Here is a 17297-nt window from a genome sequence, read left to right as displayed (position 1 = left end):
TAGCTTATTTACATTAAAAAAGATAAATTTTGATTTGTAGCTGCACTGAAAAGGCAATAATTTGAATCGACATGTTGTTGTGTGTGTTTTTCCCCATAATTTCTGAGTAACTTGACTTTAAAGTTGTCCTCGAATCCATGTTTAAATGATTTCTCTTTCATCACCTTCTCTTTTCTCCCCTTCTCTTTTCTTCTCTCTTTGGATTTCTCTCTCTCTCTGTCTCTTTGGATTTCTCTCTCTCTCTGTCTCTCTTTGGATTTCTCTCTCTCTGTCTCTCTCTCTCTCTCTCTCTTTGGATTTCTCTCTCTCTCTCTCTCTCTCTTTGGGTCTCTCTCTCTCTCTCTCTCTCTTTCTCTTTGGATTTCTCTCTCTTTCTCTTTGGATTTCTCTCTCTTCCCCCCTCTTTCTCTCCTCTCTCTCTCTCTTTTTATTTCTCTCTCTCTCTCTGTCTCTTTGGATTTCTCTCTCTCTCTCTCTATCTCTCTCTCTCTCTCTTTATCTCTCTCTGGATCTCTCTCTCTCTCTTTGGATTTCTCTCTCTCTTTCTCTTTGGATTTCTCTCTTTTTCCCTCTTTCTCTCTCTCTCTCTCCCTCTCTCTATTTGGATTTCTCTCTCCCTCCCTCTCTCTTTGGATCTCTCTCTCTCTCTTTCTCTCCCTCTTTGTTTGCTCCTCTTTGTCTCTCTTTCTCTTTCTATATTTGTGTCTATTTACATTCTTTTGCACCCTCTTCCTCCTCTCTCCCTCTCTCTATTTCTCTCTCCTCTAGTCCGACCTCTGAGAGAATGTTTGTTCTATCATGTGGCCCCTGAGTTAAAATGAGTTTGACACCCCTGTTTTAGATGATGAGGTATACCCCCTTTTCTAGCTTAAAATGGGCACAATGTGAGCAAAGGTGTTTTAAGCAGAAAAAACTGGTCAGGAACCGTCAACAGTCCAGTAATATACCCATTCAAGCAAGGGGCTCCAACGTGGGACTCGTGGGCACCTGGGTGCCGGCTAAGGACAGCTGAGGTGCTAACGGATCTGTTCTGAAAAAGGCTCACCAATGTTGGTACCTTGTGATTTTCTAGTAAAATTATGTTCTTCGTGACTGAGTGAGTCTATTTGACCCTACTTCCAATAATCATCCTAGTACTAACAGAGTAAAAACATACTAATAACATGATTTTAAAATGTATATTGGACTTTGTGCTAATCAGTAATAAAAAGTAGTTCTTAGCTTGAAAAAATTTGGAGACCCTTGCATTAAAGGGACCCCCAAAAACGTGTGTTTTTTTCCTTCCGTCCATCCATCATCCTTCCTTCCAAACTTTCTTCCTTCCTTCATTCCTTCCTTCCTTTCTTCCTATCTGAATCGTTTCTTGTACATGATTCAATTGTTTGTTTGTTTGTACATGATTCAAATTGAATCGTTTCTCCGGCGCCGTCACGAATGGCAGCCACTCCAGCAGCTCCCGTGTTATTTTCGATTGTTCTCAGTTATTTTTGATTGTTCTCAGCTTAGGGATGCTGCTGGAAAAGTGAATTTCCCTTCGGGGATGAATAAAGTATCTATCTATCTATCTATCTATCTATCTATCTATCCTTCTTTCTCTCTCTCTCCTTCTTTTTTTCTTTCTTTCTTTTCCTGCTTTTTCTTACCTTTTTGGGTTTTTTTTGTGTTTTTTTTCTTCATTTCCTGTCTCTACTAAAATGCATTTTGTGCATAAATTTAAATAATAATTGTTAATGTTTGCATTATAAGCATCATAAACAACCTGAGTATTGAAGAGCCTTTTGGCAGCCAAAAGAGTCGTCTTCTTTAAATGTGCCAAGCCGAAAAAGCCGGTTTCTCGAAAAAGCTGGAATTCCCTTCACTGACTTGAATCCTGTCACTTCCCCCGCGAAATGTAACAAGGAAGTATAGAAAGTAACACTGCGGGGAGCCAATGAAGGCTTATTCATTTGAATGCAGGTTCAAACATAAATAATGACGTTTACAATTGTTTCAATATTTTTGTTGAAAGATTAAACCCAAACATCAGTCCACAACTAAGATTTGAAAGTCAAGATGAAGTTTGAATGAGGTTCAATGCAGAGGATAACAATTTTACTTGGTCTGGTATTGGTCTCATCCACCCCAAAATCTCATAAAGTATTCAGCTTTTAGAAAGTTCCCAAGTGAGTTGTCTGTCCCCGTGTGCCGTCCCCGTGTGCCCTGCGATTGGCTGGCAACCAGTTCAGGGTGTCCACTGCCCGGAGATGGCTGGGATGGGCTCCAGCCCCCCCCGCGACCCCAATGAGGATAAGCGGTACGGCTGATGAGATGAGATGAGAAGAAATACAGAATTAGGTGATTTCTTTTTTTTTTTTTACAAATAGTTTTTTTTCTTGAACAGTGGTACAGACAACAGGGGGAGACAAAGGACACACGTTGAACAGTTTGCAGTAAGAAAACTCAGGTGTCTCCGTTGAAAAGCAATGAAAGAAAATGCCCCTTATCACCTAAACATCACATTCAGCCACACATTCACATTAATAAATGATTAAAGAAATAAATACAGTAAGACAAGGGGAGGATACAATTAGGTGCAGAGCCGACCCAATGCATAAGCGGGCTAAGCGGCTGCTTAGGGCCCCGCAACCACTAGGGGACACTAGGGGTTAACTTTTTTAGTACCAACATTGTCACTTTGTGTGTCCACTCAAAATACTTCTACAGAAATACAACAAAAATACTACACAAAACTAAAGCTCAAATATAGTGTTTAGAAACAGGGAACTTATATATTATTTTGCTTTCATTCTGAAAATAAAAAATAGTTTAGAATTACTATGAAATACTACTACAGTTATACTTTATTACAAAAAACTAATACAGATTTATTCACTCCATAAATACTACAAAAAGACAACTTCAGTAATATTTCAAAAATACTAAAGAAATATGACAAAAATACTACTATGGAAATACTGCAAAGATTCGACAAAAATACTACTAAAATACTGCTATGGAAATACATCAATTATTATATATTATATACAATATACATCAATTATACTTCTACCGAAATAATACTAAAATACCAATACATAAGACTATAATATGAAAAAACTATGAGAGAAATTTTACTACAAAAATACTACTACAAGAGGATTACAACACAAATACTGCAAATTACACATGTAGCAAAACTACAAAAATTCTCTTATGGAAATCACAAAAATACGACAAAAATAAAACTACAGAAACACTGTCCAACAAAAATGCTACAGAAATACTGCAGATATACAACAAACATTTGTATATGGAAATACTACAAAATACAAGTGAAATAGGACAAAAATACGAAAAATAATATTACAGTAATACTACAAAAATACTATAATCATAAAAGTACTGTACTGTAATAATACAATAATACTACAAAAATATTAGATACACAACAACAAATCTACAAAAGTAATACAGAAATACTAAAAAAAATCCTACTTTAGAAATACTACATAAAGATCAATTGAGAAATACTACAAAAAAAACAAAAAAAAAATTAAACTACAGAAACACTTCAAAACATACAGAACTTAATAAAAATATAAAAACTTAATAAAAATCAGACTTAAGAAATACTAAACAAAAACTGAAAAAAAAAAAACTACCGTATACTTCAAAACTAAATAACAAATGAAGTGCTTAAAACAAGGACCTAATATACTATTTTGCTATTTTGCCTAATTGTGGTCGTTTCAAAACCAATTTGATGAAACGAATAGATTTAAAAAGTATAACATGTCACTTGCGGCCCCTGACTCCAAATAGTTGCCGTCCACTGGAGTAGAACATGGAAGGAGTTTTAGTAGGTATAGAAATGAAGTAATAAGAGGCCCCAAATCTAATTTTGCTTAGGGCCTCATGAAGGCCCCTGATTAGGTGTGTAAATAATAATACAAATATAAATTAAATAAATAATACTGGTAATAATCCTATTAAGAATACAAAATGTGAGGAAAAGCGGGCAGCTCAGAGCTTTTATCATCTATATCAGGGGATGTCAAACTTATTATTAGCTCTGGGGCCACATGGTATAAAAAAAACATTCTCATAGGGGCCGGACTAGTAAATTAATAGCATAAAAAGTATGCCTTCGCTGGAGGACTAGAGGTCTTTTTGGAAACCCACAAATAAATTATGATTCAGGGAGGTAACATTTAATAATACAAAGATTATTGAGGGTTGTTTTTTTCTTCACAAAGATGTAATCTCTTGTGGAGTATTTGTAAAAAACAAACAAACAAAAAAAACACAAAATACAATTTAATGATTTTCCTCAACATTTGATTTAACTTAGTGAAACACATGCTGACCAGGAAGTAGAGGTAAGATCAGGCCTAAAAAAGCAAACCCAACGCGACCCGGCCCGCAAATACTGTAACCCGACCCAACCAGAACCCGATCAATCAACTTGATTTTTCCAGACCAAGCCCGAAAACAAACAGAAATTTCATATTTTATTTGTGAGGACTTGGGATGTTTACCTTTAAACGATCCATTTATGAAAATTCCATGGCCTGCCTTTTTTTTTGTATCACTTCATCCCGTTGTAATTCGAGAAGAAAAAAGATTTCATAAGATTAAAATAATATGCATACTTTAATAAACATGATAAATGCATTTCAACAACAAAATGATTTCATGCTAGTGCTCGTCGTTTTCTTTTAGTGTATTATGAAAATGGTGAAAATAAGAAAATGACATTTTCAATTAAGGTCAAAACGCCATCCCAAACCCCCCAAAAAGATGAAAAAAGATGAGTTTATTCAAGCGCATCTAAGAAATGCAAGTATTTACTGTCAGGACCAGAACGGAGACAGGACCCACTTGCGTTACGTTTCTCTCAGTTTTACTGGAAGAAAGGAAAGGGCTGCCCCCACGATCCGGTGATCGCTGGGCGCAGGAAGCAGGTCGCTATGAACGCGGAAGTAGGACCTTCGTGGCGAGCGATGGCGGTGTCGGGAACGGAAAAATGGGTCAGTAGCCTGGACAGAAGAGCAAAACGTGGTCGGGGTCGGAAGCGAGTCGGAAGCCAGGAAAGAAGAGTAAACGTGGTCGAGGACAAAAGCCGGGACAGGAGAGTAGACGCGATCAGGATCAAAAACAGGTTGAAGCCGGGGGACAGACAGGAGCAAATAACAGGTTGGAGTCAGGGTCGAAATAGGCTTGCCTTGTGTTAACTGAGGTTCGCAGACGGACTGACAACAGGTGACAGAAAGGAGTGGGTTTAAATAGGGACAGGTAGCCAATCAGAGTCCGAGGCAGTTGGCGCCAAAGGAGCGGGCACAGGTGCATCACATCGGTAATCATGCCATTTACACGTGCCACACTAGGAGTTTAATGATGATTTAAGCTAAAAGATGGCGTCAGCAAGTAGAACATTTTCAAATTCTGGGTGGCACCTATAAGGAGAATGAGCCTCCTCGCAAATGGTAAATAAAATGACAGTTAGTCCAGTTTGGAACAATAGTGGCAGAACTCCAAAAAAGGGGAATGCGTGTGTCTGGCTTTATTGAGAGAGTAATTGATTTTGGTGTTTATTAAAAGTCTAGTCATGTAGCGTTTATTTGTATAGCTCTTAATCACAAAATATCTCAAAAGACTGCACAGGTTACAGTGACACCATCCCCTGATCTTAAACCAACATGAGGGCGAGGAAAAACTCAAAAACCTCAGCTTGAGGAAAATAGGATATCTTGAGAGGGGGCCACAGAAGTGGTTATCCCCCTTCCAGGATGACCAGGGTGCAATAGAATTACTATTGGGTAACAGTACACAAAGCATAGGTAACATCAATAAGAAAAAACACAGGTAATATGTAAAAATTTGTCGAAATAGTCAATGACCACATTTCTGCAGGCTGGTCAATGCAGACGTTGACATCCTTCTGGTCCAGGCGGTGGTCTGCTGACTCATCTCGATACATCCTTCCCTCTCATTTCTTCACCAGGTAAATAAACCGCAACTGTGGAACGGTGGCCGATAAAAATCTGAAGTTAAAACAAATCTGATGTGAATGATACATGTACTCAAATATTGAAAAATATATTTCAGAAATACAATTTTCAGAATTGGACAGAAAAAATAATGTCAGTAGTATTTAAGAGCGCCAATTTTAGGTTGAAAGGGTTTCCTCAGTTGAAAAACTGCAATATTGATGAATTCCTCTAAATCAGGGGTCTTCTACCCATTTCAAGCTAAAGGCTACTTTTGTTACTAATTAGCCACCCCGTTCAGAATGCTTTTCTAAAATAACAACATATCATGTTATTACTGTGTTGTAACTATGTGTATACCAGATTAATCAGACTTAGTAAACCATCCCAAAAATAATACTACCAGAAAATGTCAATGACCTAACACCGGTGAGTTTTTTTTTTTTTTTTTTCAAAAAAGGTCCGTGAACACTTCAACGATCTTTAGGAGGAACCAAGTTGGTGACACCTGCTCTAGATGGCACTCTTTTTCAAAAATGCACTGAAAAAAATGTATTCAAATAACACCATTCTGCAGGAAAAAATTGCCCTATTTTATCTTAACAAAAAAGCATGCTGTCACGGTTGCCCATTGCCCTCACTTGGGCCTGCTCGTTTGGCGCCAGCTGCTGCTCGTTGCCTTATTGGCTTCCCTCCTATTTAAACTCGGTGCTCTCATTTACTCCTTGTAAGTCAGTCAATGAACCTCTGCTCTTGCAAGACGTGTATTTTGACTCTGTCCGGTATCCTGCTTGTGTATCCAGTATCCGGTACCGATCCCGTCCGTCCCGTCCTGTATCTTGCTCCTGTATCCAGTATTCGGTATCGACCCCCCCTGTCTCATCCTGTGCGGTATCTTGCTCCTGTATCCAGTATCCGATATTGATCCCGTCTGTCCTGTCCCGTATATATATATATATACAAAATGGTGCTGGAAATCAGTCCTTAAACAACAGAGGAGGAACAGTGTGCCTTAATAAAGAAAAGTTTGCCTTGGCTCAAAAAGTTTAAAAGCACTGATTTGGCATGATTTTCAAAGAAATTGCGTATTGTGTAACTTGCTCTAAACTGGCATTGTCAACTACAGATTATTTCTAGTATTAGGTAGCTCTGTGTACCCTGTCATGCGAAGCAGTAAAATGTTCGAAGATAGAAAAATAGAAAGTTCTTGGTTGTAATTTGGGGAGTTGTTTATGTAGAGAAGATTATCCATAATCCATTATTTATTTGTTTCTATCTACTTATTCGTTCAGTCAAAGGGAAATCAACAATGTTCAATGAACATCGTTATCTCTAGACCAGTGCCATGCACAGATGAACTCTGGATGACATTGTTCATATGCAATAAACAGTTTTATGCCAGTCTGTAAAACGCAATAAGACGGACAATCTACAGAGTCAAATAGAGTTCAACTGAATAATCATGGACCACAATAAATTCCTTCTTTACATAGTATTGCAAACTCATTGTGATGATGATGTACTTGGCTGAGCTATGGTAGGTTTGATTGATGGACATTTGATGGACATCTGTTCATCAAATGAATCCAAAACAAACAACCCCGATAAAAGAACTGAGAAAACAGAAGGGGGTTAAAAAGGGCTGACGGGGAAAATGTCATAGATTATCTTGGTCTGGTCCCCTTGGCAGTCCAAAACCTTTTCACATGAATCCAATTATGTAACCAGGAGTGTTGGTGCTAACTAAGGAACACAATTTTGTTGTTACTACAAGGAGCGTTACTGCGTTATGAACCATTAAAGGCAGTGGAGTCTTTTCGATGCTTTGTTTTGCTTTTAAAAAATGTTTTCATCTAGTGTTCATCCTGTATAAGCCTATCCTATTCTTTTTTAAGAAAAAGAAATATTTAAAAATGCTACAATTTTTGGAGGTGCCTGAGCACCCCCAAAAACGGGCTGGTTATGCCCGTTAGTTGCAAGTTTCTTGCAATAACATTAACAGCAACCTAAAAGAGTTTCAAGATATTTTTTCACAGATTTTTGCACTCGCTTAGGGTAGTAATGGCCCTGAGGAAGAAGCTGTACCTGAGTGTGTTGGTCCTTGTTGAGGGAACTGTAGCGCCTACCAGAGGATATTTGGATACAGGTATTTATTGCTATTATGATTGTTATTTTATTTTACCCATTGATAGTTACATTTGAACCGTAAGAATATTCATTGAGAGTACTAAAGTGTCCTAAATGGCTAAAAACTACCTGATAGATAGAAAGTAAACGGGTAGACAAGAGAGATACCTAGCTAGCTAGCTAAGGAGTAAAAAACTAACTACTAACTAAATAGCCAGATAGGCAGCTAAAACGTTTTAAGGGCTACACAAATAAATATGACTTGACTTTGTTGAGCGTGAATGGTTATCTACCTCTGCGTTCAGGGTTTGTACATCTTTTTCATCTTTCATCTTTTTAATGACTTTAAAAGCTAATTTTCAGTATTTTCCAGTACCATTAAAAGAAATCAATCTTGTATTGATGTCATATTTTTCAGAGCCACATTTACTGTATATCTGTAATTTACGCACGTGATTTTTAATCTTGTGTGGGCAATTATCAAGACATAGTCATTTCTAGATCTTGAGTAAATATTTTTTTTTTTTTAAACAAATCTCTCCCTGTGGAGGTGTTGGGTAAAAATTAAAGGAAAAAAGTGATGAGATGAAAAATGTTAATATGTACTGTAGTTTACAAGTTCTTCCCATTACAATTTACCACTGCTACCTTCATTTTTTTGCATGGCCCGTAGCAAATGTCCATTATTGATACGTAATCCTTGCACATTTCATGCACCTGTCCTCTTTGGCGCGACCTTTTGGGGCGAAAACACTTCATCGGACAATGCCGTACAAACTAATCCCAGCTGCAGTTAAACACAAGGGAAAAAGAAACGCAATCAAAGCAAAGTCACCAAAGAGCAATGTTAGCGTTGTATTTAAGCAAGCTTTTTTAGATTCATAGCAACAATTTCAAGCTTTTACAAGTTCTTCACCCAAAATTCAAGCACTTTTTGTCATGATTGCTAAGTCTGGTCACCTGGAGCAATCATGTGGGCGCCTTCTGATTGGCTGACGCTTTGTTCTTTAGCGCGCTGCGCCCAGACTTCTTCGTCAGACTATTACAATTGTAACTCTGTGTGACTCTCCTGATTGCCCGTTTCGTCTAGAACTCTGTTTACCTGTTTCTGCCTGCCTCTGACCTGACCTGCTTCCGTCCCACGCTACGATCTTCTCTCCAGCCCCGGTAAACTCGACCTGCTTGACTTCCGCCCTCCGATTGGCCACCCGATCCGAAGCCTTCTTTCCGGCTCCGCTGTTGACGGCTGACAGCCATCTCGTCTCCCGCAAGCCCTGATCGCTTCCCTAAATAAATAACTGAAACAAATGCTCTGGGGTTTCCTGGTCTGTTCTGGTCTCCTGACCCTTTTAAATATTTGAAAACTCAATTCAAGAAATTTCAGGAATTTAAAGCACCCGTAGAGACCCTGAATCCCAGGCGGCATACAGGGATGAGGTGGAGTCACTGACAACATGGCGTTCGAAAAAAAAACCTCCTATTGAACACCACAAAAACAAAAGTCATACTGGACTTCAAAAGGAAAAGCAAGGACCCAGCACCACTCATTATCAACGGGGACTGTGTAGAAAGAGTCCACTCTTTCAAATTCCTGGTTGTGAACATCTCAGACGACCTCTCCTGGTCTGCAAACACCAGAGCGGTGGTAGGGAAGGCCCAGCAGTGACTACATTTCCTGAGAGTGCTCAGGAAAAATCATCTAAAACAGCAGCTGCAGGTGTCCTTTTACAAAACCACAGTGGAGAGCATTCTAACATACTGCATTACGGTGTGGTATACTGGGTGCACAGCAGCAAACAGGAAAACACTCCAGAGGGTCATCAAATCAGCCCAGAAAATCGTCGGTTGCTCTCTGCCCAGTCTGGAGGACATTGCCTGCTCTCGCTACCTCAGCAGAGCAGAAAACATCATGTTCAACTCATTTTGTGTCAATAATAATAAAGGTATATTCTATTCTATTCCAATCTGAATTGAGGATGTACAGTCTTCTGCTGATGACAGCTGAAAAAAAGTGTTAACACATTCTGCAATCATCCTTAGGATAAGCTGTTAAGAAAATGGATAAACAGGAGTCGCACCAATTTATGGCTTACATTACTTACTGTTGTTATGTAATGATGTCTACTGTATTACCTTATTTATGCTGTGTTCAGGTAGTTGGCCATTATATTTCAATGATCAGCCTTGTCGAATAAAGGCTAAAACACCCCAAAAAAAGATTAAACATGGAAAAAACAGGAAACATTGGTGTTTTAAAAGCTAGTTTAACAATAACGGAAGATATCTGACTTCAGTAACGGAAGATAAAAACCATAAAAGGAGTCAGCAGCAAGTCAAAAGGACAAATACAGTGTGAAGGAGAGATACCGTTGACAGGTCACATTATCAGGCACATGGTGCGCTGGCAATTTCAAAATTAAAAGTGCTAAATTACAGAAGTGCTGCAGGTAGAAAATCATTAGCACTCAAGACAATTCATGTGAAATTAACAGAAAAATGCTCTAAAAAAGCTTTCTTACTGTTCTTTTAGTGATATATCCACTGCAAAATATTTTTTCCACCAAGTACTTACCTCAGGGTCGGGAACGTATGACTTGCGAGCCAGATATGTCTATTCTTAAATACATCTGACTTGGAGATAAATTAAGGGCTATGATAATTTTCACGTAATCTATAATTTGTGAATTCCCATCTTTAATGCAAGCAAAGCTTAAGCAACACAGTTAGCCACATTTTCGGTCCAAAATATATAGTAAAACATTTGAATCGTTTACAGTCACGGTCTTGCATCAATAGATGCAGTTTTGGCTGTAAGACTCAAAGGAATCCTGTAAATGTAAGTTCATTAAAAATGTATGTTCCCCGTTGAAACACTTTCTAATGAAAACCCACGGAACAAATTATAAACACACGAAAACACCAGCCAAGCACCCAGAGCAATTTTATTGGATGAGCAGTAGGGTTGGGCAGATTTCTGCACACATAGCACAGTCCCCTAAATACCTACCTATCATTCTCATTTGCAGGACTTTGTGACAATTTTACCAAACAACTCTGCTTGCACCCTGTTTTGAAACCATTATTTAGGGCAAAAATAAAGGACAAAATGCATTTAACTTATCTTAAGTAACTGCAGGAGCCACACGCCGGTAGCGGCGGAAAGAAGCACTACAGCACTGTCCACTACTCGGAAAAAAGGTGCACACAATACAAAATCGAACTTACAGCAATGTCCAGATATTTTTTGACATCCCGAAAAAAATGATCATATCTACCGTTTTACGTAAGTCGAATGGTCGTAAATAGGGGAGCGTCTGTACTTGCAGGTGGCAAAATGGACGCAAATTTGTCAGTCCATTTCTAATGAAAACAGTGGTTTTCAATGTCCACTTTGTGTGTTTTTGTCCCGTCGAGCACGCAATTTTTGAATAAATCTTCCACTTGTTGCACGTAAACAGACGGATTGTAAAGTGCAGGTTACGACTCGTGTTCGTCGGTGTGGTCAAGCAAGCAGCGTTCACGCTCTCTAAGCCAATCAGTGCATCCTTGACATAGAAATGACAGACCATAGTACCATGTCACCCAAGCAACAGCCAATCAGCACAACTTTCTCCCTCTCTATCAAACACATAAATAGCGCACGCGGAGAATACAAAAAACAGTGGAACATGGAGAACTGTTTAAATCTAGGGTTTAACACACTTCTATTCTATAGCATGTGAATAACCTATATTCATGTTGACAATATACAGTGGAACCTCGGTTCTCGACCATAACCCTGTTCGAAAAGCGATTTGTTCGATCACCGAAATCATTTTTCCCATTGAAAATAATGTAAATCGTTTTAATCCATTCCAACACCCTGAATGTTTACCTTGAATTTTTAACGTAAACATAAAGTTAACCCAGGCTAATCGTACGTTCGCGTTATCGTAATCTTCCGTTCGAAAGATTACGCTAACATGAATGTGTAAAAATAAAAAAAAGGATAAAGAAAATAATTATGAATAGGATTTCTAACCTTTGTGGTGGTCAGCAGAAGGCGCAGGCAAGATCAGACACACGCACACCTCCTTCATATTTTGCTATTATTTCTTTCTTAAATGCAATAGTTGTACGCACTACTTTTCTTTTTTCACCTGTAGCAACTTTGCTGCTTGCACTGATTTTCTTCGGAAGCATAAACGAAGCACGTCCGCACGCGATATCAGTTGGTCACAAAAAAAACGATCTACACCCGTACGCCGCTCAGCATCGCACCCTAGCGTACGCACTCACGCATTACCGGCGTTCGAACTCCGATTTTTTGACCGAACAGCGAAGCAAGAATTTCTCGAAATTTTTGGTCGGACTCCGATTTGTTCGAACTGAGAGGCATTCGAAAACTGAGGTTCCACTGTATGTGGTGTATTGTCTGTAATTGCAACATCAATTGCAGCCTGGTCATCCTGGAAGGGGGATGAATTCATGTGCAGTCCCTTCTCAAGGTTTCTTCATTCTCCTCATGTTGAGGTTTCTAAGTTTTTCCTTGCCCTCATGTGGGTTTTAGATCAGGGGGATGGTGAAATGATAGTCTGAAATGGTGTTGTCTGTAAAGCGTGTTTAGAATGCCTTACCTGAGTTCAAAGAGCCCTTGTGTTTTCCCCCACTTTTAGCAAAGCTAAACACATTAGGTAGAAAGAATGGGGGAAATGGGAGTGCTTGAAAGGGACGTCGTGCTCGTCCCCATGGTTTTTTTTCTGTTTCCATTTGTTAGTGTACCGTGAAAATGGTGAAAGTAAGAAGAGGCCTCCTTTGAGTAATGTCGAAAGCCAAACCAAACCCCAAGAAAGATGGAAAAAGAAGAGTTTCTTCAAAGAAATGCACATACTTGCACGTGCATCATGAATAAAAAAGTTTAAAATTCCATCCAACTACTTCAAGGTAAGACGATAAAGTGTCTTATTTTTATTTACAGCAGTTTTTATTTTGTTTTCTTGCTCTGCCAATCAAATGAAGAATACAATGTAGGTTCAATTATTTTCAAATGTGACTGTGCCTTACAAGGTGGCAAACTCACCTCATGTCACTGGTTCATTGTCTGTCTTTGCAAAGCTATATACTCTTTCTTAAAAGAGTATGGACAGAGAATACTTCAGGGGTCTCCGTGGGCACCCTTAGGACAACTGAAGTACCCGCAGACTTGTTCTGAAAATAGCTCATCAGTGCTGGGTCATTGTGATTTTATTGTTAAATAATTGTTTTAGTGGTTGACTAAGTCTATTCAACCCTAGTTACAACAATTAACCTGGTAATAACATAGTGACAAGATAATAATAAAATGTTAATTTACAAATTGCCTATCAAACTGGGTGCCCTTTGCGTTACCTAGTAACAAAAAATCGCTCTCGGGTTGAATTAGGTTGGAGAGTCCTGGAATAGATTTTTATCACCGTATGAGTTACAACTACGAACTCACAATTAGCAAAAAAACAATAAAATGAAGGTGGTAAAAGGAACAGCGACAACATGTCTAGTTCTGTAAAAAGGGAAGAACATAGAGACCACCTTCACGGAAGAAAGTAACAAGTATAGACTATCTCTCTGCCTACCTACAGTACCAGTGGATACTGAATATGTCAATATGACGGCCATTGAAGAGAACATACAAGTTATTGTGTATACATGATGACTTCGAATGACACAGCAGTTTATTTTTTCCGGAGGTAAATGTCCAAATAAATTGGTTTCACATTCTCTTGTTTTAACTCAGATAAGTTGAACTAACATGATCAAATTGTGGTGAATATCTGCTTTGGCACACGATGACTTGCACATTTCCAAATGGCTCAATTGTGTTTTGAGTCTAAATTGGACTAAAGGAAAGCTCCAGGCTATATAATTTTTGGTATATTTCAGTGGTCACCCGGATCTAAAACAGGAACAAGGCTCACAATGTATGCTTTATGTTTGGACTTTTTTCTACCCCTACCAAATTCAAAACAGTTTTGAGAACTGTACTCAATGGAGCAAATAAGTGGAAAATGCTGTTTCTCAAAGAAATAACCTTGGAAAGGAATAAAAGACTAAATCAGATTAATAAGATTAAATCAGGGATGGTACCTGAACCGCAGTCCAGTTCTACCTGTACAATGTACCAATTGCATAGTTTCCCTGTGTGTTGATAGATTTTCTCCATTGTTCTAATTATTCGACTGCACTCTCATAAAGAAATAATAATAATAATCATCATAAGGATAATAACTATTATAATAAACAATTACAATACACAGTTACCACAAAACCTGTCAGTATGATAATGACCTCTGATTTTGACAAAAATTGCTGCAAAATAAAGAGCAAGACTTTTATATGATACATATTTAGAGAACGTCGAATATTCAATTCATATATTTTTGAATTGTGGCACGGCGACCGAGTGGTTAGCGCATCTGTGGCACAGTTCTGAGGTCATGAGATCAAATCCAGCAACCAGCCTTCCTCTACAGAGTTTGCATGTTCTCCCAGTGCTTGCGTGGGTTCCCTCCGGGCACTCCGGTTTCCTCCCACGTTCTAAAAACATGCATGTGAGGTTAATTGAGTTGTCTGTCCCTGTGGGCCATGCGACTAGCTAGCAAGTTCTGAGGTCATGGGATCAAATCCAGCTACCAGCCTTCCTCTGCGGAATTTGCATGTTCTCCCAGTGGTTGCGTGGGTTTCCTCCGGGCACTCCGGTTTCCTCCCACATTCTAAAAACATGCATGTCAGGTTAATTGAGTTGTCTGTCCCTGTGGGCCATGCGACTAGCTAGCAAGTTCTGAGGTCATGGGATCAAATCCAGCTACCAGCCTTCCTCTGCGGAGTTTGCATGTTCTCCCAATGGTTGCGTGGGTTTCCTCCGGGCACTCCGGTTTCCTCCCACATTCTAAAAACATGCATGTCAGGTTAATTGAGTTGTCTGTCCCTGTGGGCCATGCGACTAGCTAGCAAGTTCTGAGGTCATGGGATCAAATCCAGCTACCAGCCTTCCTCTGCGGATTTTGCATGTTCTCCCAATGGTTACATGGGTTTCCTCCGGGAACTCCGGTTTCCTCCCACATTCTAAAAACATGCATGTCAGGTTAATTGAGTTGTCTGTCCCTGTGGGCCATGCGATTAGCTAGCAAGTTCTGAGGTCATGGGATCAAATCCAGCTACCAGCCTTCCTCTGCGGAGTTTGCATGTTCTCCCAATGGTTACATGGGTTTCCTCCGGGAACTCCGGTTCCCTCCCACATTCTAAAAACATGCACGTCAGGCTAATTGAGTTGTCTGTCCCTGTAGGCCATGCGACTAGCTAGAACCCAGTTTAGAGTTTCCCCTGCCCAATGCCCGAAGATAGCTGGGATGGGCTCCAGCACCCCTGCCATAAGGATAAGCGGTGCAGATAATAGAACAGATAGTTGTGTTATCGAACCTTTTAATATTTATTGCACCTCACCAGCAACAGATTTATCCTACACTTGAATTGCAAAAAGAAACAGCAACACTATCATAAGATGAGATGAGAGATGAGATGAGAATGGTAGTCTCATCAAGACACCATTTGTTATGCCACTGCTCATCATTGCCGAAGAGCAGGATGACGCTTTCCACCAAAAAACAATGGCGACGAGATGATGAAGTTGCCGTATCTAGTTCAGATCAAGATCAACATCTCCTGCTAATAGTAACCCTGGAAATCAGTACTGTCTGTTTCATGTGGGTGAGCAAACCCTTACTAAAATAATACAGCCTGGAGAGGGATGAGCACCGCTAGGCTGTACTTGCCCAAGACACACCACAGGAAGTGGTGCTACTTGTACTACGACACTGATAATTAAAAGGCTGTGGGTAGTGCATTAAGAGAAAAAGGCATAATGGCCATTATCCCAAAATAATATTAGCAATTTTTCAGAGATTCAACATAAGATAAGAACACAACATTTGGTAGAAATTCATAGTATTTGTGTGCCATAACATGTTGATTTTTCTGTACATTTACAGTTGTGCTGATATCGACTTTTAAGTTAAACTGTATAGCACATTTGAAGTGGTTCCCAAATAAGCCTGAAAATATATATTGTTTAAATAGCGCATGTGTGGCACAGTTCATGTCTTGGGAACCTCCTGCGTGGGTTCAAATCCAGCTCCAGACTTCCTGTGCGGAGTTTGTATGTTCTCCCCGTGCTTGCGTTGGTTTCCTCCGGGCACTCCGGTTTCTTCCCACATTCCAAAAACATGCATGTCGGGTGAATTGGCCGGTTCAAATTGTCCCTAGGTGTGAATGTCCGAGTGAGTTGTCTGTCCCCGTGTGCCCTGCGATTGGCTGGCAACCAGTTCAGGGTGTCCCCTGCCCACTGCCCGTTGATTGCTGGGATGGGGTCCAGCACCCCCGCGACCCTACTGAGGATAAGCGGTGTAGCTAATGAGATGAGATGAGAAATTTAAAGAGCATTGTTTTTTACCAAATGATTGGAGTGAAAATCCAGTCTTTGAGGGCTGCAGTCCTGCATTTTCTTGGGATGTTGCACTCCTTTGTTTTTAAATAATCATCATTTTAGCGAGCTATGCAGGAGCCCAATATCAATTCATTTGAATCAGTTGTGTTTGAGGAGATAAACTTCTAAAACATGCGGCATCTAAGGCCCAAATTTGCCAATCTGACCTAAATCTGTCATGATTACTCATGACTTTTACCTGTGTCCGCTCGTTTGACGCCAGCTGCTGCTGGTTACCTGATTGGTTCCCCGTCCTATTTGAGCTCAGTCCTTTCACTTGCCTGTTGTCATTCCTCAGCGAACCTCTGTTTTCACAAGGCAAGCATTTTTTATTCTGACTCCCGTCGGTCCCGCTTTTTCATCCGTTTTCCACCCGTCAATTCTTGATTTCCCTGTTTGTCTCCGGCTACGACCACGTTTTGATCTGCCGCCCTGACCAACAATTCGTTTTTTTGTCCCCGACCACGTTCTGCTCACCCATCCAGGCTAACGACCTGTTTTTCCGTCTACTACACTAAGATCTCCTGCTCCAGAAGATCTATTTACGCATTCGGAACACGTTCCGATTCTGTGAGCGGCTTGCTTCCCGCGTCCAGCGAGTACCGGATCGTGGGCGCTGCCTTTCCTCTATATCTCAATAAACTTCTGATTAACGTTACGCATCTGGGTCCTACTTTTGTTCTGGTTGTGACAAAATCATCTGT

General features: G+C 39.8%; 1 protein-coding gene across 2 annotated transcripts in view; it reads left to right on the top strand.

Moving 5' to 3' along the window:
- Positions 1-17297, top strand: part of bco2b (beta-carotene oxygenase 2b) — a 40770-nt gene that overhangs the window by 12371 nt on the left and 11102 nt on the right. For both annotated transcript variants that reach the window (XM_088344949.1, XM_088344951.1), the window contains exon 2: positions 12853-13019. The gene's annotated coding sequence lies outside the window, so the exon portion shown is untranslated. The remainder of the gene's footprint in view (positions 1-12852; positions 13020-17297) is intronic.

Source organism: Urocampus carinirostris, chromosome 10, assembly GCF_059441175.1.
Source record: "Urocampus carinirostris isolate Australia breed hairy pipefish chromosome 10, RoL_Ucar_1.0, whole genome shotgun sequence".
NCBI lineage: Eukaryota > Metazoa > Chordata > Actinopteri > Syngnathiformes > Syngnathidae > Urocampus > Urocampus carinirostris.
This window is presented reverse-complemented; position numbering and strand designations above follow the sequence as displayed.